Raw genomic sequence first — 23,688 nt, 5'->3', positions numbered from 1 at the left:
TGTGGGAGCTAAATGAAGAATGGGTCATAGAGAGGTACAAGTAGAGAGCAGAGAGAAGGGGGGATGTCAGTGGCTTGGACCAGCGGGGCAATAGCAATGGAGAGAAGTAGAGACTTTGGAGGTATGTCTTATACATACAGTGGAGAGGACTCACTGATGGATTTATGTAGGGTATAGTAGAAAATAGCTTAGTGTGTTTTTTTGGGGGGGTTTGTTTGTTTTTTGTTTTTGTGTTTTGGCTTGAATATCTGCATAGCCTTTCCTGAGACAAAAGGAAGAGTAGTAGCATGTCTTTTTTGTTTGTTTTGTTGGCTGGTTATTTGCTTGGGGTGAAGGATAAATCAAGAGTGCTCTGTTTGCTCTTGTTAGTTAGAGATACCCATTTTAGGTAACCTTTCAAAAAGGAAGGAGTAGTTAGTTGGGTTAAATACTGTGTGACATCAAATAAGATGAGGACCAAGCAGTGACCCCTGCATTGGCAATATGGGGGCCATTGATAATTCTGATAAGAGTAGTCTCTGGGAAGTGGTGGGGCCAGACACATGATTGGAGTGGATGGCCAGGGATTGTGAGATGGAGTGGAGAGAGTGTACAGAGATAACTCTATCAAGAAGTTCTTCTGTGGAGGGTTTGAGAAGTAGTTGGTAATAGAAGGTGGAAATTGTGAGGTTTAAGGGAGTTTTTCTTTTTAAATAAGATAGAACATAGCATCCCTGGCCCCAGCTAAATGCCACTAGGGCTCCCTGCTCATGGTGACAACCAAAATACATTCTCACTCATTTCCAAATTCTTCTTGGAAGGGAAAATTCGCCTTCTCCCTTTTCCAACTACAACATATTTGTGTAACAATGCAAATGATCCAGTAGGGAGGGAGAAGGCAGGAGAGAAAAAGCATAACTGCAGGAGTGAAGACTGAATGCAAGAGGGGATAGGATCGAGATTGGGCAGGGATTGCCCATAAGAAAGCAGAAGCAGAGAGAATGTGTATTGAGTGGGTAGGTTGGTATTTTGTTGGTGGAAAGATTAGGGAGAACTCTTAGTTGCTTTTTTTTTTTTTAATGAGGTATGATGGGTGGTTATCTGCTGTGTGTAGGGGCAGAGGTATTGGGAATAATGGATTTGAAGAGGGAGAACATGGGAAGTAGTTGTTTTGAATGATAGAAAGAGAACACACTGGGGAAGTGTTATCAGATTGAAAGAAGCTTGAGTATCCATTTGAGATTTGATTGTTGCCCATTTCCTTTCCTTTTTTTTTTTAAAGATTTTATTATTATTTTTTAAGTAATCTCTATATCCATGTGGGGCTCAAATCTATAATGCCGAGATCAAGAGTCACATGCTCCACTGACCGACTCAGCCAGGCTCCCCTGATTGTTAACACATTTCTACCACTCAGCTCTGAGCTCTGAGTGCAGGAATGGTGTCTCTTTTGTTGTGCACCAGTGTGCCTGCAGTACCTGTCATGGTACCTGCTGCCTAGTAGGTACTCGATATTCAATGATTTAATAATGCCTGACTCCCTGTTGAAACTGCTATCTTAGAAGACATCTGTGTTTTTTTTTAACCAGTATTCCATAGTCCTTGTTTTCCAGACATCATTAACATTCATTCATCACTTCATCTCCATCTTCTGAGACCTCTGTGCCTTCGGCAGGTCTTGAGCTGATCTGCTTATCCAAGTAACACCAGTCCACTTGCTTATCCACTTGCTGTTGATGCTTTTCTTGGGCTTCCCTTGTGGAACTACTTGTCATGTACTTAGTTCCCTTGTTATGTCCTCCTATAAACTCACATATTCTCTGAAGAGCTCCCAGTTTTGTGCATTTTCCCCCTCCCCCTACTTCCATCAGCATAGGCACCCTCCTCTCTCCAGGTATCAGCTTGCTCCCTCCTTGGGGAATCCCAATATTCACAAGATACACTAGCATTTTACAACTTTTCAATTTTTTAAAAATTACACATATATTACATGTGTATTGTAGAAAATAAGAAAAAACAGATACAGCATCTTCATACTAAAAGTATCTTTCTCAAACACCATCTGGTAGATTGCATCGATTGCTGTTTCTCACTCCCTCCTTGCCAGTAAGATTATATATCCCTTCCCCCATTGACTTGGAACTTGGCCATTTGGCTTGCTTTGGCCAATGAAGTGTGAATAATATGACTTATGTTATGTCTGAGGAGAAGTTTTAAATGTGATTGTCTGATTTGGCTTGGCCATTAGAGTGTCTGCTTTTTGCCACGAGCACAGCACATCCCAAATGAGGGCAACTCCCTCTGCCTGGGTCCTGGAATGAGAAGCAATGTGGAGCAGAACCAATCCAACCGATAACCTGATGCTCTGTGTAGTGAGAAATAAGTGTTTATGTTTATAACCCACTGAAATTTTGTTTTTTATTGATATTGAAGTAAGAGCTAAGACACATGACTTCCTCTGAGAATTGACTTTCAAGCTCAATGCTCTCAATCTCCAAAACAAGGATGTCATGCGTGGTGCCAGACTCTCCTCTTGTACCCATTTATCAGGACATTTTTCCCCACTGAACCCAGATATGACCTCAGAATCCTCGTGAATATGGCATTCCAGGGAGCTACTACAAATCAAGCAGAGATGGCTGGTGAGAGGAAACCTTTATGCCATGCTTCCCCTACTCTATTCTGTCCTTTAAATTTATTGGTAACTTTTGTTTGAATGGGTCCTTCAAAGCAGGAACGTCCTTGGAAATACCAATCAGATCTGCCTTGGCTCAGAGAGCTCATTCTTTATTTTTAATGCTTATCATATCATTAGTGTCTTGGAAACAAAATACAAGATGAGAAGGAAACAAACTCATAAAGGTGTGACTTGCTCAAGGTCACATACTAGGACTTGAACCTGGTCTGTTTGCCTCTAATGCCATGATCTTTCCATTACATCCATAGGACCCAAGTATGGCTAAGGGATTCCACTGGCTAGAGCCCTTGGATTTCTTCTGTGTCTGGGCCCCAAACTTCATTTCCTGGACTCCAGAGGCACTGAAGCAAATCGGTTCTTTAGATCCCCTTTCCTCCAGAGAGCTGATATCCAAAGTGTCCTTATGGATGAAGAGAACTGCTATGGGACTGTATCACAAAGGAATTATTAGTGGGACTAGGAGAGGCACACAACTGGCTCAGGAGGCCTGTCTTCCTGGCAAATGCATCTTCCTGAACTCCAACCAAAGCAGCATCTGGGGCTTTGTTGAGAAAACTGACCAGGAAAGCCAAATACCCTTCACATGTCATTAAATGTCAACCTGTCCATTAAAAAGGCACGGTGGGGTCTCCATCAAAACATGGAGTTGTGGGATGAGGTAACTAACATCTGTACTACTAGTTTTCTGGGTTATGGTAAAGGACAGAGATTCACTGGGGTAGTGGTCCATGGTTTTACCTGCAAGGCGACTCATCCATATACCTGTAAGGCAGAACCAGTCATTATAATGGGGGTTAACCAATATGAAAAGAATTCCCTAAGATATAGGGGTTTCATGGGTTATCAGGCTAAATGTTCATCGGAGCATTTATAGCTCTGTGATGAGGTTGCTTTTGTCCCATTTTATGTTTATCCTTCAACTGATGTCATTTTTTTTCAAAGTGGTTATGATTTTGGCCTTGTCATTTCTGTCACTAGGCAGCCTCCAAATTGCCCATTCTTGGCAATGTTTAATGCCTTGTCCCCTGTCCTATTGTCAGGGGCAGTTCATTCAAGCTGCCAAGAGGACCTGCTTTATTGCTCAGCCAGCCAAGCCCTAAGTTGTTTCATGACATTTCAACATGAATCAATGAAAGAAATTTCAATTTGTTTCAGAAGAGAGTTGTCAACAGGCCCGAAGCTCAGAAAATGAGCGGCCAGCTCTTTTGGAGGCATCGGTTTGAGTGTACATGGATGAAAGGCATGCTCACTGCTGTTTCAGCATGCATTTACTCTCTGAAACTCATCCTTATTTATATGTGAGTACAGCTTCTGAAGAAACCTGAGTAGTCCTGACACTTGCTCATGAGTAGAATTCCTTCTTATCTATTTTGCTAAAAGTAGTGATCATAGGTTGTTCTTGCCTGTCCCTTTGGGGGACTACCCCTCCTCCACTCCAGTGAATGGAGCGATTTCAGACTTTGGTTTCATGGGTAGGCATGTGACTCAGGCCTGTTCAAGGAGAAACATGGATTTGACATGGCATGGGCATGTGAGGTGTATTAGTCAGGATCCTGGAAACAGATGAAACTCTCAAACTGGGTTATCAAATAACTTTCCCACAGAGGTGTGGGCAGAGTATAAGAAAACTCTAAGTGAAAGTGAAGTTCCTGGGTGGTGTTGGTACCACGCATAGGTTGTAGAGACATGATTGAGGAGCCATTACTCAAACTCAAAGAGAAAAGGATGAGTAGAGAGAGCTGAGGCAGGAACTCTGACTACTGACCATGAGACATAGCTAATCCATGCAGACTCTTGCTAAGGGAACTGGAGGGAATGAACATCCGCATCCCATTCTTTTCTCTTCCTTCAGTTTCCTGCTGGTCTTCCCACGACAATGCACAAAGGAGAGCATAGGGGAAAGAAGCTACTGATGCATCCCCACACAGGCCAGCCTCTCAGCCTCAGAGCAGCAAGAAAGGTGGAGAATGGATTTGAAGGTCAAGCTGAAATGTTTTCAGCCCATTAGGAATTCAGGCCAATTGACAGTCAATCCTGGGACTTTTGATGGAACAATGAGGAAATAGGCACTCTCCTTCCACTGGGATTTCTGTGGAAAAGAAGCTTGGAGCTACCGGGGGTCCTCTTGTCATCACTCCAGAGAGAGGAAAGCAGAGCAAAGAGATGGGGACACATTCCCGATGACACCACTTAAGTGATGCATTACTTTTTAAAAGTGTAAGTGATGACACACTTGGATCCAGTAACACTTGACAACTACCTTTAGAATTTTCAGCCAGGTGCCAATAACTTCCCCTCTCCTCAGCCAGACTTCCACACTTGCATCTGAAAAAGGCCTGATGAATACATGGTCTGTGCAATTTAGAATACTGCAAAACTTAGCTCCTGGAACCATCCAGACGATCGCCTGCCACACCCAGCAGTGGCTTCTGACCTATTCATTTCACTAAATCTGCTCTCTTTGACGGTGCAGGTGCCAGCCCCTGTCTTTCCATAACCCTCTCTAGCTGTAACTTGTTCCTTGGTAGTCCTGAGATAGCTGGGGTTTTCCTGACCCAGATGCATCATGGGACAACATCTGGAATTTTATGAATCCAATGTACTTGTGACAGTATTCAGTATGGGAGAGGCACTCTTTCAAAATAGGAGGGAAAAATAATGCAGGTCTCCCTTGGTAGGGAAAAAGACTAGAATGAATAGAGACTGAGGTTAGATTGTTTGGTTTTTTAAATTTTTAAAAAGATTTTAGTTTTAAGCAATCTCTATGCCCAACATGGGGCTCAAACTTACAACTCTGAGATCAAGAGTTGCACGCTCTACCAACTGAGCCAGCTAGGTGCCCCTGAGGTTAGATGATTAAACTGAGATACTGAAATGTGTGCAAAGTTTATAAATGCTGGGCCAGGTTAAATAATTCCATGGGAGAACTATTTTAACATAAGGATAGGCTTAGTCCATGTGCTCAGCTTCAGAAACACCTGTTCTGAGGGATACTTAGCCTCAAAGGATACTTGATAAGTCAGCATCTTTGATAGGTGGTGTGTCCTCTATTTACAGGCAGCCCTCTCTTTGGAATAATGTGTGTGTCCTTTATTATTATGCTTTTCACCAGCAAGAAAGAAAAGAGAGATAGTTTGTGGGCAGAGGGCCAGGAGCATTCAGTCTTCAGAGCAGTTCTGCATCTTGACCTTCCCCTGTCTCCATCTCTAGCATTCTCCCCGTCCATACAAAGCAGAGAGTGAAAGATCTCATCTGTAAACACAGGACTGGGGGTGGGTGGTGGTGGAAGGAGGCTGGAGCACAATGTGGCAGAGTAGACAGAGCATAGACTTGGACCCAGATTCTTCCATTTGTTAGTTGTGCAACCTTGGCTTAATCTCCCCGAGTTCCTGTTTCATCTTCTGTAAAATGGAGATAATAACTTCCTCAGAGCATGGTTGTGAGGATTAAATGAGATCGAATAAGCAAAACTTCTCTAATGTACTGCTTGGCAAATGTCTTCATAAATGGCCATAGCAACATCAGTGACACCAAGTCTGGGCAGGTCGGGGATTGTGGAACATCAAACACTGAATCTGACCGGCATGATGCCTGGCATTCAACAGCAAATGCTAATTCCTCTCTCCTTCCGGCTTTTCCCAGGAGTGCTTCCTCCCTCCAATGGAATTCTCTACTAACTAAGCAGGGATCTATAAGATGATGGAGGCAATTAGTTTTAAATAGCCTCTTTGACCCCATAGCCCCATTTCTGAGAATTAGCCTAAGAAATAATACAAAAGAAAAAGTAGCCTGTGTCAAGATGTGTACTACAGGATTATTTATAATAATAATATAATATAATAATAATAATAAAAAATAATAAAAAAACCTGCCAATATGCGATAATGAGGTCAGTTCAATTATGGTAATTAACTAAACGGGTTATTCTGCAGTCATTGAAATGATAACTTCAAAGACTATACAGCAACATTAATATATTATTTAATATAATTTATTAAATTATAAACCTGGTAAATCAAAAGAGACACACTATGACACAGGCTTATGTCCATTATCTGGGCCCCGTTGGAGTCTCTGTTCCCCAGGTGCTTCATTTTTTTCAACTTTACACACTGGGTTTGTATTCAGATGGGGAAATTTCCTAACTTTCTGAAACTCAGTTTATTTTTTGATCAGGTGTGCATATTTATTATATATAAACCTTGCCAAGGCCAGTAGAGAGAGCACTAAAAAAGTAAAAACAATGTGGGGCACCTGGGTGGCTCAGTCGTTAAGCGTCTGCCTTTGGCTCAGGTCATGATCCCAGGGTCTTAGGATCGAGCCCCACATCGGGCTCCCTGCTCAGCGAGAAGCCTGCTTCTCCCTCTCCCACTCCCCCTGCTTGTGTTCCCTCTCTCGCTGTCTCTCTCCCTGTCAAATAAATAAATAAATAAAAATAAAAACAATGTGATTCTTTGGTGTAACAGGCATTGTGATGAGTGTTGATAATGCATTTTAACTCCTGCTGATGGGCACGATGTTTAATAACAATATTTTAAATTATATTAAAAATATATTTAATTACTATTAATGTTTAATTAACAATAATGTACCTTAGAATTATGGAATGATCCCTCTATTCCTGTTTTACTTTGTGTAGGGAAAATGAATTATTGGAAAGTATTTAGAATAAGGCCTGACATAGAGTGATCAATACAAACGAGCTTATAGCCTTTATTATATACAAGGGACTACTCTTCTATGAATGAACTCCTATAATCCCCATGACAATGCAGTGAAGGAGGGACTATTAGTACCCCAATTTTAGAGATGGGGAAACAAGCATAGTGAAGTTAAATTGCTTGTCTAGGGTCACATCGCTAGTAAATGGCATAGCAGGAATTCCCCTGGGGGCCATGTGCCAAAATCTCGCTCCTCACCATTCTATCACAGTGCATCCTCATAAAGGAAAGCTGGCTTATGGAAAAGAAAACCAAGTGGCCAGCTGAACTTTTAGGGGAATTTGGTTTTGGGGTCCCTAAGCCTTTAGGGAAGGGGATGAGGAGGGTCTGGAGAGGGGGAAGAGAGGAGCAGGGACTGGCTCTGGCCCTTGTCTCTGCACCTTCTGGAGTGGAGGGAAAGGAGAGGTTGGGAGTAGGGGAACCTTTGACTCGTTCATTCATTGGTGAAGAATGTCCATGGCAGACATGTGGTTAAAGTCAGACCTGGAGTCTGGCAGACAAAGAAAAGGCTCTGAACCATAGGGGGCCACTCTTAACTTCCAGGGACTTAGAACTGGATGCTTGTTTGAGATATCGGGAACAACATGCCCTCCCCCAGCCCAGACACACAATTTAACGAGTAGGAAACAAGGCCCCCGAGATGGCAAGTGCCTCGCCTTCTGATGCCTCGTTACGTTTCCCCTCATAAGTCATCCCAAATCTGTAGACAGAAATGTTTGCAGACAGATGTGAGACTCCCCAGTCTCCGTGCCCTAGGGCTCTGCAGGAAGCGGTGTTGTCCTCTTCTCTCAGACCTCCACTCCCTGAGAGCCTGGAGAGCCTCGCTCTGATCTCAATGAGACAGCGGGGGCGGCGGTAGGAGTGGGCTGGGTCTGGTGGGACCCAGGCAAGGCCAGCTTGAAATCAGAAGCTGAGCCCAGGGCACAGCTGTTCCAGGTGAGGGAGGGATTCCAAGGAATTAGGGCCCAAGTTGGGGCCAGCAGCTGGGGGCTCGATCAGGAAACCCCCCAGCTGCTAGAATCGGAGGGCAAAGGAAGACTGAGGGTCAGAAGCAGTCAGGGACCATAGGAGCAAATCCTCACCCTCTTCCTGTCCTGGGAATGATCCCGGCTAAAGGAGGACCCAGGGGCTGGGGCTGAATCATGGAGTCCTCACCTGAGACCAGGAGGCAAGCCAGCACTGCAGAGCAAGTTGAGTCAGAAACACGTGAGAGGCTGTGGTCTAAAAAGGGAAGTCCAAAGGGTCACCAAAGTGAAGGGGCCAGAAGCAGCAATGGCAGCTGGGATAGGGAGCCAGGAATCTGAGAACCGGAGGGGTGAGAGCAAAAATAGTTATGTCCTGGGTACACAGGATTGGCCTAGAACAGGTGCTGCTTGTGGCTCACTCTGGTGGGCCCGCTGGGCATTGTGGGTATGGGTCTGCTGAATTTAAAGGGCCACAACTCAATAGCCTGGGTTGGGTCTGAGACGTCTGGACACAGTTTGCGCTGGACCTGAGCTGGCAGACGAGGGCGAGTCTATGGGGCAGGGGAAGGCCAGTGTTGGAGATAAGGACAAATCCCAATGGGCACGCGGGTGGAGGAACAAGTCTGAGCACTGGGGCCTCGGTGCGGTGGGGCCCGCATGCTGAGGCCTGCCTGAGAATGTCGGGCTGTGGGAGAGAGGGGCTGATGAGTCACCAGTCCCAGATGTGGAGCTGATGCTGCTGGCAGCTTTGGGCTTCTCGTTAGCAGATTTGACCACGCCTGGGACAGCTGTCAGGCTCAGGCCACTGGCCCTGTTCCTGGCACAGAGAAAGCCTCAGAACTTTCTCCTCCATGAGCGTTCCCTCTTGGAGATGTTTTGTAGCCCCACAGAACCACATCTGGGTGAGCAAACGCGTTCTCGGAGCCAGGCTTTACAAAGTTGATTTGATGACGCATCTAGGCAGAAGTGAACTGCCCTGTCATTAACTCACTTCCCCTTGTGGGCGAATTCTGCAATGAGTGGTTCATCTGAGCAGTGGAACTCCCTTCTCTAGCACACGCAGACCTGTCAGTGTACGCTTGGCTGCTCACATAAATCCTTGGCACCTCTGAGGCTGTCCCGGGTTCACCCCCGGGACCACGTGCTTTCTCTTGCCGGCAACTCCAGCTGCTTCCTGGAACAGGTCAGGACACAGGGATGATGTTCTGTGGGGAAGGCTGGGCCGTGCCAGGCGAGGCCTCGACACACATCTGGATGCTTAACCCCCAGCATGCCATGGCAGCCAGGTGGCTTAATCTATGTGTCTGTCCTTTTAAATCCTAGCTTCGTGGCTGTTTTAGGCCACGTTTATCATCCCAAAATAGTGCTCTGACCATGACTCCAAAGAAGGGCCCCTGGAGCAAACGCAGTGGGCTGGCTGCCAAGGCTGGCAGAATGAGGCACAGTACTTGAAATAAATGCGGGGTGTTGGCTTACAGATTCTTCTCCACACATCGTGGATGAAGCAGATGACTTCTCACCCCAGATTCTGTTTTTACCCACTTTCCTACTCAGAGGCGGGGGTGGGAAGATTTTATAAAGCTTAAAATATATCCCCAAATTATATCCTGTTTTCTCTTGAGTTTTAACGTAGACTAGGGATTCTTTCATGCTTTGACACAGCTAGGATTTTTTTTTTTTTTACTTTTTCAGTTTCATTCTGTTGTAATTCATGCTTGTGGAAGAACACGAAGCAGTAAGTCAAGAGGCTTAGGGTCAGGTCTCCGCTCTGCTCAGTAGTAGTGGATTCGGGGCAAGTCAGTTCATCTCTCCGAGCTTCAGTTTACCCATTGGCAAATGGGGGGTCAGTTCCCTGAGGAAGCCGAGAGCATCCATGGGGCAGGGTGACTTCCCCCTCTGTAGCTCTGGAGTCTGAAACCCAGCCCTTTACTTCCCAGTCTTGTTATGACAACAAGTTAGATCACTTGTGGAAATGCTTTGAAAGCTAAAATGCTACATTTCTGAGAGGGATAATCATTACTACACACCATGCCAAAAAAAAAAAAAAAATCAGTGTTTCTTCTCTTCAGCCTTCTTCACGCTCAGCTTAGCCTTGTCAGTGTTGTAGTGCTTCTTCAGAGTCCCTCCCACTCCTGGCAAATCGTTTCACTCCAGACCCAAAGCTGGACCACCTCCTTGATTCCATTCACAACACCTTTGCAGCTGCCTGGTTTTTGTTTTTGTTTTTGTTTTTAGAGAGCTCCATAAAGGGGCGCCTGGGTGGCTCAGTCGGTTAAGCATCTGCCTTTGGCTCAGGTCATGATCCCAGGGTCCTGGGATCGAGTCCTACATCAGGCTCCCTGCTCAGTGGGGAGTCTGCTTCTCCCTCTGCCTGCCGCTCCCCCTGCTTGTGCTCACTCTCTGACAAGTAAATGAATAAAATCTTAAAAAGTGTTCCATAAGTTTTTATTTTTTATGGTGATAAAAATAGACGTAACATTCAATTGAAAATTTTAGCCATTTTTAGTGGTATAGTTTAGTGGCATTAAGTTGTGCAGCCACTGCCACCACCATCCACCTCCAGAACTCTTCATCCTTCCAAGCTGCAACTCTGTACTCAGGAAGCAATAGTTCTCCATTCCCCTTCCTCCCACTCCTGGCAACTGCCATTCTGTTTTCTGTCCCTAGGAATCTGACTACTCCATCCAGGTTCTTCATATAAGCAGAATCGTCCAATATTTGTCCTTGTGTGTTTGGCTTATTTCACTTAGCATCTCATCAAGGATCATCCACGTCTGCTTCTTTTCAGAGAAATAAAATTCCCAGAAACTTTTAAGCAATAGGTTTTTTTTTTTTTTTAAAGCCAACACTTTTCCCCGAAATTATGATAAATGAGGGGGGAAAGTCTAAATGGACATACCCGCTTTTGTAGTGTGTGCTGTTGTAGTGCTCCAGTTAACAGTTAAAGTTTGTAGGTGCTGTTTATAGCTGTAAAGTCGCTTTTGTGAATGAAAAATAAAATACACTGTGTATCTGTATCTGAATCTCAGCTGCTCAGGAGCTGAGTGAGTGTGGAAGATTTGGAATGTTGTTGGGCAACACTCTTCCTCCCAACTGTTTATTTGTAACTGATGACTTACCTGGGAACCGGAGAAGTCCTGAGGAAGGAGACTTAAACCATGTCCACAAATGGGAGTTAAGCACTCAGTGTCACGTCTGATGGTTTGGGGGGTCTGACTGAAGCCAGTTTTCAGGAAGGCAATTTGGACCCTCGTGGGGGGGAAAATTCACTGGAAGGGAAAATGTAGGCTGGCATGGTGAGCCACGCCCAGCCCCCGAGGGGAGCAGCATCGACGCCCCAGAGCACCCCAGGAGGAAAGGCCAGGTATAAAAAAAATAGTTTTATACTTAAAACTATTAAGCTCTGTAACGCTTTGGGACCCAGTGCAAAGTGGTCAAGGAAGTTACAGCAGGACGACAGGGGCCGTTTTCCTCTACCGCATGGCAGTGACTGGGGAGTGGAGTACCATTGTGAGGTTCAATGATCTGGTGTCAGAGAGAGGGTCTCCATCCAGCTCAGCAGAGACTGCGCAGGGACAGTGGTGGGCCTTTTAGTCACTGAGATGATGTGAAGCAGGCAGGAATCCCAGATCTCAGGGCTGGGGCAGGGCACATCGACAGCTTGGTTTGCATGGACAGCAGCACGGGAGGCCTGAGCTGATTCACGTTCACATGTCAAGACCCTTGGAGACTCCTGTAAAGTCCTGGAGGAAAACTTTGTAAGAGATTGTAATTCTTCACAGGCTGCATTGGGGGCTGGGCCACTGAGATTCAGACATTCATGTGACCATGACGCTAGTTGTACCTATTGGCTGGTGCAGGTCAGCAACCTTCGGGTTACCTATGTTTTGATTTGTTAATAATGCAATTATTATGTAATTTATTCTGATGATTACTCATTTGTTAATGTCATTTAATTTAAAATACTTCAAGCAGAGCTGACAAATTGCCAATATATTGGGACTATACACCTCTTGCTTTTGGCTTGTTTATGAAATGCATTGAGAATCAATGAAATCATCACGATTATAGTCTTGTGTTTTGGATTTAGTCACATTTTCAGAAAACAAGAAGACATTGAGAAAACAGGAGGCAAGAGAACCTCGGAACCTACGGAATATAATGTTTCTGTGTGGAAGTTTGCTAAATCACTCCTCACTTCTGAGTGGTTGAACTAACAGCGATTTCTGTTTCTTCTGATGCTTCACTTATCACTGTCCTGGACGGCTGGGAACTGAAGGGGTGTTTGCTCAGACGTGACAAGTTTTTTTTTGTTTGTTTTTTGTTTTTGGAGCCATTCTTTGTTAGTTTCCTTCAGGACCATGTTTGGGTATTTCTACGTGTCATGTGGGTGGGTATTAACTACTCTTGTTTGAAATGGTTCCATTCAGTCATACTCAAGTACAGGCACTGGAGGGTGGGACCTCTTAAGATCCCCATTTTCCCTTTGGTGGCGCTTATGAGTGTCCTGAGCCATTGCAAAAAAGATTTTTCTCATTAGGTAGATCTCTTGGGCTAAGAAAAATGCTGAGACATGGGTGGGTACTGTTGCTGCCGGAACAGGCGTGACTACATAGAGGCAACTCTTTGTGGCATGCCTTCACTTGAGGACAATGAGTGCAGCATAAGGAGCTCATCAACACACGCAAACACTGGGGGAATTTGGGGCTGAGCTCCCATGTGGCAGCCTGGCCCTGCCCACTGACAGTGCTCACTTGGGCCCAGGTGGAGCAGTCTCTTGAGGTTGACTCTTATCTTCCTGTAGCCTCTTTAAGTCCTGAAAGCTTCACTGCCTTCCTTCCCAGACCCTCGAACTCCCACCCACGGCAACTCCAATGTTCAATGGATCTGGCGATCTTTATCTGTTCTCTTTTCAAGCTATTTTTTTCAACTGCTTATTAGAGAAATCTTCAAGCATACAGAAAAGTTGAAAGAATGGAACGGTGACACTTGCATGCACTTGATCTTGAATTAAAGTAATTGTAACATTTTGTCATAGTTACTTTAATAGAAAATCTTATATATGAAACACTTCAAAGTAAATTGTAGACTTTTCCCTCCTAAACACTTCAGTACTCAGTTTGCATCTCCTAAGAATAAGGATATTCTTCTATATAAGGATACCATGATAGCATCTAAGAAAATTAATAATAATTTGCTAATATAATCTAATATAAATAACAATTTAATTTTCCCCATTGTCCCCAGTATGAACTTTTTAACTGATACTTTAGAATCAGGATCCAATCAGAGTTCATGCATTGCTCTAGTTGTTATGGATTTTAATCTCTCTTATTCTAAAACAATCCTCCCCATCCCATGTTTTAAAAATCACCTTGGCACTTGGTGAGCCAGGCTAGTTGTCATGTAGTATATCTCACCTTCTGATTTATCTGATCACCTCCATGTGGTATCACTTAATTTCTTTTCTTTTTTTTTTATGATTTATTTACTCATTTGAGCGAGAGACAGCACACATGAGGCAGGGAGGAGCAGAGGGAGAGGGAGAGAGAAACTTCAGTAGACTCCGCCCTCACCACGGGGCCCACGCAGGGTTCAATCTCAACCTTAAGATCACGACCTGAGCTGAAACCAAGAGTCAGATGCTTAACCGACTGTGCCACCCAGGCGCCCCTCATTTAATTTCTTTTAACAGAGCCCTGACAGTTTCTGTAAACTGGAAATTAATTTTAAAGCCCTCATTATATTTGTGAACAATTTTGGTAAGGTGGTCAATTTTTTTTTAAAGATTTTATTTATTTACTTGAGAGAGAGAGAGAGAAAGAGCAACTGAGAGAGAGAGAGCACGAGCAGGGGAGAGGGGCAGAGGGAGAAGCAGACTCCCTGCTGAGCAGGTAGCCCAACGCGGGGCTCCATCCCAGGACCCTGGGACCATGACCTGAGCGGAAGGCAGATGCTTAACTGACTGAGCCACCCAGGCGCCCCCAATTTTTTTTTAAATGGACAAACATTGCCCTATTCCCTTAAGGGTTTGCCCTTTGAATTTCCCTCTCTGTTTCTGTCAAAAAGCTTAGCTTTGGCAAAGTACTGTTTTTTCCTAGATATTACTACTGAAATATTTCATCAACCTATTTTGGAGTCTTGTTTGGAGATTTGGAGATTATGTTTGAAAGCTTACTGCATCAAGCCTTCAAAGAACATTGCCACCTGCTGTGGAGGTTGATGCTTTTGGAGCAGGTGAAAAGTGAAAGGGAGCAGAAGTCATGCCCCCAAAGGTCTTGCTCCCCAGAGTTGCAGGGGCACACTCTGCAGAATCCCAGACGCCATTCCCGGATCCGTATCACGTGAAAACATATGATTTGGGTGATTTTCCAATACCAGGCCCCAAGGATAATGCTTCTTTTACAGCCACTCACATTTATTAGCAGTACCATCATCCTTGGCTTTTTTTCTATTGACTCAGATCTTAGAGATTAGTAGGAAGATAGATTATCTAACTGTGAAATTCATCTTGATTCTGTATAGAGTCTCTTAAGTCTCTATCCTGCGGCGACTTTTTCAGTACTCTCAGGAAATCAGTAGGGAATGGACCATTTGTTTCCATTCTGTAGAAAAAAATTCAGTCTTGAACTTTTTCTTTTTTTTTTTCTTTTCAGTTCAACAAATTTTTATTGAACCCATATTGTGCACCAGGAGCTGTATATCAGGGAGCACAAAGTTAGCTTGAGCCCGCATGTTGTTTATAGTGGGGAAGAAGACACATAAGCGGATACTTTCACTATAAAATTTCAGAGGTAAGTAGTAGGTATCAAGAGGTCAAAAATGAAGCGTGTATCTTAGCCTTCCTGGAGGATCTGAGGCCTGAGCTGAGGCTTGAAGGGTGAGCCAAAGCCGGATGCTAAATGGTGAGAAGAACCTTCTCAGCTTGTTCAGTGTGGTTTTCCCAGCATCTAGTACGCGGTAGACATTCAATAGACTGAACTTATAAAAGAAATCTCCGGGCGCCTGGCTGGCTCAGTTGGTAGAGCATGTGACTCCTGACCTCAGAGTTGTGAGTTCAAGCTCCATGTTGGGTGTAGAGATTACTTAAAAATAAAATCTTAAAAAAAAAAGAGAGAGAGAGAGAGAGAGAGACTGGACGCCTGTGTGGCTCAGTCAGTTAAGTGTCTGCCTTCGGCTCAGGTCATGATCCCAGGGTCCTGGGATGGAGTTCCCCATCGGGCTCTCTGCTCGGCGGGGAGCCTGCTTCTCCCTCTGCCTGCCACTCTCCCTGCTTGTGCTCTCTCTGACAAATAAATAAATTAATTAAAAAAAAAGAGAGAGAGATCTCTGCAGAGGATGTGGTATAAGCACAGAAAAGGTGTGGGAAATATAAATAGTTCAGAATTACAAGAGATTAATGCTTACCCTTGATGGGGTCACAGACTCCTTTGACAGACTAATGGAAGCCATGGCAGACCTGTGGTGAGGCAAAAACATACCATGCCGTGCCTCGGGGTAGACAAGCATCCAGTGGAGTACTTCTGCTTCTTGTTGTTGGGTCACTTACCTCTTATTGACAGTAGTTTGCTGAAGGATCACTTACTTTTAGCAGATTCTCAGGGTTTTTTCCACCATGATTGAGTTTTCCTAAAAGCTCCCATTCTCTCAAGTTGGTTCTTTTTTAAGATTTTACTTATTTATTTCAGAGAGAGAGAGAGCATGAGCAGGAAGAGGGGCAGAGGGGCAGGGGGAGAAGGAGACTCCCCGAGGAGCAAGGAGCCCTTTGAGGGACTCGATCCCAGGACCCGGGGATCATGACCCGAGCCGAAGGCAGATGCTTAACCGACTGAGCTACCCAGGCGCCCCCACAGTTGGTTCTTTCAGTGATTTTCTTCCTGGTGCTTCAGGTAGTTAGGAAGCAATGATAGTCTGAGAGGCACTTCTGTGCTCATAACTTTTTAATTTTCTTTGGAGTTTGGAGGTTTCTTCTACTCCCAAAGAACCTAAAAAGCAAACTTGATGAATAAATCTCATTGAGAAAACTGTATTTACTCCTTTCTTACTGTCCTTATGAATTCCAAAACAACAGGGTTCAGGGTGAAGGTATAAAGTCAAAAGGCTGTTGCCATATTGCAAAAACATTCTGGGTATGGGCTCCATATTGTATGTCCTTCTAGAAAATTCTATTCTTTATGCAAGAGGAAAAAAGTAACACTCTGGCTACTGCTCTGTGTTTTACTTGCTTGTACTCTTCATTGAATAACTTCTTAATTATAGTTCTAGCTGCTTTATATCATATCAGATCCATTTTCATGAAGGATTATACAAATATTCTGTGATATGGTTTCATTAAAAAGAAGCCTCTACCCAGGTGTACAAACTTAAATACTAGTGTAGGAGGGAGTGTTCATTGAGTGATGCTAGGTGGCTGCGAGAGAGCTTGTCCATCTGTTGAGCAGAGTGGTGAGTGGTATGGCACAGATTTGGAGCTCTTTGTTATTGTAAAAATTGTGGTTTGTTAACTATGAAAATGGATACACATTTTTCTATGGAGCCATTGTCAAAAAAAATGCATAAGAAGGGATGATTACACAAATGTGTGTTGCTGGGGCGCCTGGGTGGCTCAGATGGTTAAGCATCTGCCTTTGGCTCAGGTCATGATCTCCCGGTCCTGGGATGGAGCCCCACAGCAGACTCCTGGCTCAGCAGGGAGTCTGCTTCTCCCTCTCCCTTGGCCTCTGCCCCCTACTCCTGCTCTCTCTCTCTCAAATGAATAAATAAAATCTTTAAAACAACAACAACAAAACTAAAAAAACCCCAAATGTGTCTTGCAGATCATGTGTACATATGCAGACTGGTGATTTAGGGAGGCTGACTGCCATGTAGAGCAATGCTTCTCAAACTTCAATATGCATACAGAGTACCTGGGTGCTACTGAATGTTGATGGCCCCCCAAAGTCCATATGTTGAAATCCTAAGCCCCAACATGATGGCATTAGGAAATGGGGCCTTTGGGAGATGCTTTGGTCATGAGGGTGGAGCCCTCATGAATGGTATTAATGACTTCATGCAAGAGATCCCCCACAGAGCTCCTGAACCCTTTCTGGCAGTGAGACTGACACTGAAAAGACGAAGAGCCGGGAAGCGGTCCCTTACCAGACACCTGATCTGCTGGCACTTTCATCTTGGACTTCCCAGCCTCCAGAACAGTGAGAAATAAATTTCTGTTGTGTATAAGTCACCCAGTCTATGGTATTTTGTGATAGCAGCCTGAACAGATTAAGACACTGGGCATCTCTTTAAAATGCAAATTCTGATTCAGTCTATCGGATGCATTTTCATTGTTCCTTTAGAGGCCAAACCCGGTTTGAACTCATGTGAGGCTATCTATAATCCTTATTTCTTATTTTGTATGAATATTCATGTTTTCATTGTAAAAATATTGATGTATTTGATTATAGGAAGCTGCTTTTGACTCTGCTGGGGATGAGGTATGTGACGTACATGACCACATTCTAGAATATAAAGGACTCTGAATTCTGAAACACTTCTGACTCTCAGAATATGCAGACCTGTGGCAATTTGGGGGATGCTTGTGTCCTCCATAATCTTCCTTCTCCTCCTGAAAATGGTTCTCAGTTTCATGGAGCTGGGCATGACACTGCCCTCTCGCTCCCAAAATCCCGCAACCCCCAACCGTAGAGAATTTGGTCAGGGTGGATATCTGACCCGAACTGGGCCAGTCAGATTCTCCTTGTGGGAGTTTAGACTCGGGATTCCCAGCTGTCTGTCTGTCTTGGCTGCTGGCGCTGAGGCAGGTGAGAAGTAGCTTTCTTCAGCTGCACATCTGAGAAGCAAAGGCAGCTGATCTGTATGTGGGGAGAGGGAAATGCAGCAGGTGTGAAGAGGGACATAGAAATGAAGAGTCCATGCAACTGCAGAGTGTGAGAAAGAAAAGGAGCGGCAAGCGGGAGTGTGAGATGCAGACCCAAGGCGAGGGCAGGAGCCTCAGTCCTGGTTGCTCTCTGGTCCTGGTTCTAACCGTCCTTCCTGCCCTGGAGTTCTGTGACACGCCACTACCACCTTATAATAAACCCTCACATTGTATTGGTGCTAGGTCAAGTGGGTTTCATTGAATTGCAACCCAAAAGGCTTTAACTAAGACATGAACACAACTGTTTTTAAGTGCAGGAAAATGTTTTAGACTCTGGAGAACAGACATGTCAGTCAAATTCCCAAGGTAGTGCTGATTTATTAATTTCCACGTGGAGTAACTGCCAGTGGGACCGAAGTCCTCATGCTCACAGGTCAGCCTGTTCTTTCCCAGTCGGGAAATCTACGTGGGAAGCCAAATTATAATGAGAAGGCTGCCTGATGAGTGCAGACAGAATGAGGTAAGTAGGGGATCTGAGCAGACTGTCTCCACACTGCGAGGGCTGGAGGGACTTTTCGCCACAGTCAGGATACGCTGAAACTTCCATGTGGCATACATGTGTGTGTGGTGCTGGGGCATGCTTGGAAAATAGGCCAACTCACTAAAACCAGTCTGCCCGTAAGCCAAGACAGCTAATGAGCCATTTACCTAAAATCAGTATTTGTCAAAACAGTTCATGTATGATGGAATGGTTTCCAAGCCTTCTGAATATTTTTCCCCTAAGGTGACTGCCGATGGTTTTATGTTGTATCGTTCCGTCCCCTTTTTCCTTCTTTCTCTCCTTTCTCTCCTTTCCTCCTCTCTTCCCCCACACTCCACTCCCTCCCTCTTTCTCTCCTACATTTATCTCAAAGATATTTTTGCCCACTGGTCTAAGGTTATCTACCTCCTCACCTTCATCTCCTAGAGCCCAAGACTGGAGGCTGGCTCTTCAGAGGTGAGCTAGTCAAGACCAGAAATAGTGCCCAATGGGGAAAATGGGCAGAGCAAAGCTAGGCTGTTAGGGAGAGGGGATGTTGGAGGGATTGCCGAAGGCCAGGAGCCAGTCAGTCGGGTGATTAAAACACCAAGACCAAAGCCGCAGGAGCAGGGTTGTCAGCTCGAGATCAAACCAGGAGTCTGGAATGAGGTAATAGACTAGAGTGAAGGGAAAACAGACTGAAAGCAAGTGATGAGATAATACCATTCTGTATTTCCATTGCCCACGAACTATCTTATCCTTTTCTATTTCTTTCGAATTGTAGTATGTGCCTTTTGGAAAATTTTGTTCAATGTTGAATTTGCATAAATCTGGAGTTGCTCAACTCGGGGTGTTTTATTTATGATTCGTCAGCTTTATCCCCCCCTTTTTTAGCTTCTCTTTCCTACTGCTTGTTGTCTGCTTCTCAGACATTTGTGGACTAGATTTCATTATTGAGCAAATTACCCCAAATCCAATGTTTATTGCTCTGTAGTGAGGCATTTCTGTGTTGACAGGGAGAATGAATAGATGAGACACGTTCATCAGAAACATATTAAGAGCTATTGCTTTTATATTTTGCAACATCTACATGATGAAGTCATACTAAACTACAAATATTAACCCACACATTATTTTTAAAGCTTCTTGTAACCAAATAAAGCTTGTTTCCACTATAAAAACGGTATATATTTGTATTCATTTCCCGTTGCTGCTGTAACTAACTGCCACAAATTAAGACATCACAGATTTATTATCTTGCAGTTCTGGAGATCAGAAGTCCTAAAATCAAGGTGTTAACAGCTCTGTGTTTCTTCTGGAAGTTCTAGAGGAAAATCCGTCTCCTTGCCTTTTCTAGCATCTAGAGGCTGCCAGAGTTCCTTGAGTCACAGCCCCTTCCTCCATCTTCAAAGCCAGAAGAGCAACCTCTCAGATCTTTCCCTCTGACCACAAGCCCCTGCTTCTGTCATCACATTGCTTTCCTATCAGAGGGACCATTGTGATTATACTGGACAGATGGTCCAGGATCATCCCCCTGTCTTGAGACCGTCAATCACATCTGCAAAGTCCTTTTATCGTGTGAGGTACATATTCACAAGTTCTGGGGATCAGGACATAGACGTCTTTGGGGGAGTCTACAATACTCATTCATACTATTCAGCCTAATAACACTTATTCATAAGGCATTAATAAAATACAGTCCAGAAAAACAGAAAGGAGAAAAATACAACTCATGGTTTGCCTACTGAAAGATAAACACAATGAACATGTCCTTCTTTTTAAAAAACAAACAGTTTTTACAGTTCTAATCATACTGTATATACAATTTGAAATCTTGGTTTTTCACTAAATATGATATCATAGCCTATTTTCCATGTTAGTACATAGTCTGAGCAAACATTTTTATTGACTACATAATATTTTATTGTGTGACGATCCCATATTTTACTTAAGCCTTTCCTTATTTTTTGAAACTGAGTTTTTTTTTTAATATTACAAATAATTCTATGACAGGTGTTTTTGCTCTTTCTTGGAATAGATTCCCAGATGTATGGATTACTCTATCAGTCTTTTTACAGCAAATTTTTTTTCAAAGGGTTTACACCTTTGAAAATCTGATGGTTTTCTGAGCCATCAGATATATGTTAGTAGCCATTTCACTACATCTCACCAGCCCTAAATAAAACAATCATGATAATATCTTTGCCAGTCAGGTAGGTGGATAGATAACTTACTTTTAATTTTCATTTTTTTACAGGGGAGAGTGAACATTTTTTTCATGGGCTTGCTTGCTGGTCATAATTCTTCGTTGATGAATTATTGATTCAGGCTTTTTACTTTGGGGCTCAAAGTATTTTTTAAATCAAGTTGTCTGAGATCTATATATTTAAAAAGCTTAATGTTTATGTTATTTGTTCTAAATATTTTCTCTTGTCGCTTAGTCTATACTTTTTTTTTTTTTTGAAGATTTTATTTATCAGAGAGAGAGACAGAGGTAGGCAGAGGGAGAAGCAGGCTCCTTGCTCAGCAAGGAGCCCGATGCGGGACTCGATCCCAGGATCCCGGGATCATGACCCGAGCCGAAGTCAGACGCTTAACCGACGGAGCCACCCAGGCGTCCCTCTATGCTTTTTTATGTCTAGAAGTTTTAAGTTTGTACATGGTCTAATCTATCCATTCTTTTCCCCCTTCTTCTTTGCTTTTTTAAAAATCCTCTTGTCCCAATGGTTAACTACATAGTACATTTACTATTCTTCTAGTTTTTCTTATAGTTTAAAGAGCGTCTCTTTAATCCATCTGGAATTTATGTTGGTATGAAATCCATGGAAAGGCTCTGACTACCCGCTTAAATTTTGTCCAGAGGAAGTGATTTGCACTTCTGAGTTCTCTGCATTGAATCACCTGCCTTTTCCCTCTTCACTGAAAAGAAATAAAAGAGGCGACAGAAGGACGTGAAAGGTTATGCTGTTTCCCTAGTCACAGCGAGTAAGTTTCCCTTTTTCTGAATTTGTCTAACTGTCTCCAAATAGTCTCACCTTCTGATTACTATTTTAGCTTAAAATTGAGATAGAATTAGCCTTAAATACATTGGCTTAAATATGCTGAAAGTGCTCAAAAGTGGGCAAATAGGAAAAAAAGTCCAGCTTTAAAAAAAAAAGTATTGGAAACCGCTCTATCAGATGTCAAACATTGTATATTTGATAAATATGAATTGCACATGGATTGGTTTGGGTGAATTAAACAAGAGCTGACAATGTTTCCTCTGGACAATACATTAGACCAGTGCAGTCCAGTAAGAAGGAAATGTGAGCCACATATGAAATTCTAAGTTTTCTAGTAGCCACCTTAAAAAAAGAAAAAGCAACAGATGATGTTAATCTAAATAATCTATTGTATTTAACCCAATATATCTGAAATATTATTTCAACACATAACCTATGTTAAAACTGAGAGTTTACATTCTTTTTTTCCATGCTGAGTCTTTGAAGTATTGTTTATATTACGCTTACAGAGCATCTCAATTTATTTTTTTAATTTAAAAAATTTATTTTATTTTTTGTAGTTATAAACTTTATTTTTTTTAAGTTTTTTATTTAAACTCAATTAGCCAACATAGAGTACCTCATTAGTTTCAGATGTAGGGTTCAATAATTCATCAGTTGCATGTAACACCCCGTGCTCATCACATCACGTGTCTTCCTTAATGTCCATCACCCCGTTACCCCATCTACCCAACCCCTTTCCTCCAGCAATCCTCAGTTTGTTTCCTATAGTTGAGTCTTTCATCATTTTTCTCCTTGTCTGATCTCTTCCCATTCCGTTTTCCCTCCCTTCCCCTATGATCCTCTGCGCTGTTTCTTACATTCCACATATGAGTGAAACCATACGATAATTGTCTTTCTCTGACTGACTTATTTTGCTCAGCGTAATACCCTCCAGTTCCATCCATGTTGATGTAAATGGTAAGTATTCAGCGCATCTCAATTTAGATTAACCTCACTTCAGATGCTTGGTAACTACATGTGGCTGTTGGATAGTCTGTCCTCTTGCATAGAGCAGCTCTAGACACAGTGACACATTTTGGTTGCTTGACTTTTTTCCCCCTACACTCCATGCTGAACAACCTTTACAAAATGTCTTTTCTCAGGGCCTAATATAGTCGATCAGCTTTCGGTATGGCTAGGCTACAGTCGTTTTAAACATAACTCCTCTTGGCACAACTTGGGTGTTTCCCAGTGTTCTCAGCCGTGGTTTACAGACAACCTCCCCTGTGGAGGGTTGATTAGCCTCTCGATCTCTCTCCCTGTCTGACTCTTTCTGCCTCTACCTCTGACATCCCACTCAACGCCTTCTGTTTTTAGAATAAATGGCTTCATTACTTTTTCTGATTACAAAAATAATGATACATATTTGTTGTGAAAAAAGGGAAAAGAATCAGGCACTCGGAAGGAAAAAAAGCAACTACAAATCAGCTGTAGCCCTATTACAGAAAGATAACCATTACTTACACTAGGTAGCTTGGTCAGTCCTGCAAATATATATTTATGCAAACAGAATCATGGACTGTATGCTACTTTACTCTTTGACAAATAATACATCATGGATATATTTGAATTAAAAAACGCGGACTGACCTCACTCTTCTTCATGGATGCACAACAGTCCATATATGCATTTATCACGCTCTATATAACTAGCTTCCTATTGCTAGACATTTAGGTCATTTCCAGTTTTTTACCCTTATCACTAGTACACCAATGAACATCCTTATACATACTTGTTTGCGTAAGTTTCTTTCTTTCTTCCTTCCTTCCTTCCTTTCTTTCTTTCTCTCTCTCTCTTTCCTTCTTTCTTTCTTTTCTTTTGAAGATTTTATTTATTTGTCAGAGAGAGAGAGAGTATAAACAGGGGGTGCAGCAGGCAGAGGGAGAAGCAGGCTCCCCACTGAGC

The 23,688-nt window shown here is 43.2% G+C and overlaps 1 pseudogene; it reads left to right on the top strand.

The window, feature by feature from the left end:
• Positions 1-9,020: 9,020 nt before the first annotated feature.
• Positions 9,021-23,688, top strand: part of LOC148162639 (uncharacterized) — a 60,364-nt pseudogene continuing 45,696 nt past the window's right edge.

The sequence above is a fragment of the Eumetopias jubatus genome, unplaced genomic scaffold, assembly GCF_037043125.1.
Source record: "Eumetopias jubatus isolate StellerSeaLion01/CBP00866 unplaced genomic scaffold, mEumJub1_p1.0 scaffold_13, whole genome shotgun sequence".
Taxonomy (NCBI): domain Eukaryota; kingdom Metazoa; phylum Chordata; class Mammalia; order Carnivora; family Otariidae; genus Eumetopias; species Eumetopias jubatus.
The sequence above is the reverse complement of the archived record's forward strand: the minus strand, read 5'-3'. Positions and strand labels throughout refer to the sequence as shown.